This window comes from Bactrocera tryoni, chromosome 3 (assembly GCF_016617805.1).
Source record: "Bactrocera tryoni isolate S06 chromosome 3, CSIRO_BtryS06_freeze2, whole genome shotgun sequence".
NCBI classification, from domain to species: domain Eukaryota; kingdom Metazoa; phylum Arthropoda; class Insecta; order Diptera; family Tephritidae; genus Bactrocera; species Bactrocera tryoni.
In genome coordinates, this window is record NC_052501.1 from 10221330 (window position 1) to 10223710 (window position 2381).

A 2381-nucleotide genomic window follows, 5' to 3' on the forward strand; every position below is an offset into this window, starting at 1 on the left:
GGTACTACATAAAAGTTTGGTCTAAAATATTTCCTGAATCATAAGAACCGAACTCCCATGATCGCAATTCTTCCTTGTTAACATTTCATGAGGTCACTTGTTATTGCGCAATGAATTGGTAATTCTTTCAACATTTTATGGTTTGTTTAAGATCATGATTATTATGACTCTACATTATTCACTCACAAGACACTGTGCTTTGTGTTCGCTTGGGTGCCCATAAGGGCGTTATTATATTCCCGTTATATTGCCTCGCTGTCGGTGCAATGCCATTTCGCTGCGCCACCAATAATGGTACAAATAACGATGCAAGCAGCAGCAGTAACAACCGTTACAAAACAACAACAACAACAAGAGCATTTGCAACAAATGTGGCAGCAACAGCAACATCAACAGTTACAATTGTAGCAATACTAACAACATCACTGATAACAATTACATGTGCAACAGCAACAATGGCCATTATAACTGTGATAACGTATTATAAAATATCATTTCGGTTACCGCTGCAGCTGCGGCCATTGCAGTCCAAATGTCAGCGAGCGAATACCAGAGGGGCCAAGACAACAACAACTACATTACCGACAACCACAATGGCATGTGAGCAATTTGCGCTCGTGCAAACACGCCTCGCATACTCCGGGGGTAATGAACAGTTACAGACATAAGACAATACCAACGGAGCAGCTGGCGCAATGGCAGTCTCAGCTGAGATCGTTCATATTATATTATTACCCAAAGATATGCAGGCACCCAAAGCCATACATTCTATTACACTCACACATCCACACATACATATACATACATATGTATATATGTGTAGTAAGAGCTTGCTGAAGCCATGATAGTACCAACACAAACAAACAAACCCGTCGGTGTGGCACATTGGCTATATATAGCTCGGTCCGAAGCTATAAAATTACCTCATGAGCATAAGTTAATTAGAAATATAATTATAAATAGTAACTGCTGTGCGTGCAAATGGGAGATTCAATGGCGAAGATAACGCCTTTAGTGCAGCTATCGAGCAATTACGTACCTACACACGCACACACACACTCTTATGTGCAGGCCAAACGGAGTGTTTGTAGGTATTCACGCTTAACAATGCCAATACGCAAAGGAATTTATATTCATCGCCAGCTATTGACTGGACTTGATTTGCACATCTTCAGGGATTTGATGTGAATGACACTAAACTGTATGTATGTATGTACGCATGGAAGCCGTAAATGTGATGTTAAGCTATTTCCGGATAGTGTGAACGTAATCATATTTTAACTTCGGTATTGTACTCACGTGTCTCCACTATTTTCCACAACAGGCTATTGTTGAGTGTTAAAGAGAAATTGTATTATCAATATGATTTAACTGAAGTGGAGTGATGGTGTTGACACAATCTGCAGGGTTACATATAAAGTTTTTACGTATAAAGATTATATTTATAAAAGTAATCAGCATGACGAGCTGAATCAATTTAACCATGTCCGTCTATCTGTACACACGAATTAGTGTTTAAGTTTTTAATATATCGATCTGAAGTTTTGCACATGTTCATATCGCCCCAAGAAGCTGCTTATTTATCATAATCGTCCACATCCGACTATTGTAGCATATTGCTGCCATACCAACTGAACGATCGGAATGAAGTTCTTGTAAGGAAAAGTTTCGGGGAAATTTTCTTCAACGACTCAAAATTATGCGAGCCGATTACAATAGGTTAAGCAATTCTTATAAATACTCTCATATCTCCGAAACTAAACTTCAAAGCACAGGCTGAATCATTGGAGTAAAAAAACTGCTCTCAATCCATAAAAGAGCATAAGAAAAAGGCGGCCACATTTATTTATGGGTAATTTAAAATCTATATGGCTGAAATCGAAAATATCTAGAAGATCTCTTTGTGTCTATAAGATCTTTTATAAGCAGTAAAAACAAATGTGTTTGGATTTGCTCCATTTTCAAATGCATACGAAAAGAAAAGACGAACGATATGCAAAACAGATTTGGAGTTCAGATCCATAACACCGGAGTGTATCATCCTGACCAAAGAATTTTACAATTAACAAGTAAGAAAGAGCTAAGTGCAACTGCAACTTGCAAGAATGAAATCCAGAGCAGTACTTTCAGCTATATAGGGCTTGTTAGTTTTATGTGGTCTAGGGCAATTTTTCAGCACATTTTATTCATTATAAGCTTAAAAACGTACGGTTATCAAAAAAATACGCTCTCTCGTCTTCATAGAGATAACATATTGGCCGATATATGCGGTAGAAAATCACCCGGACGTTCGAAAATCTTTATATTAGATATATGGGCGATTGATGAAGTATTGACCCCATTCACCCCATTTGTATCACACAGGCATGCTACTATCAGGA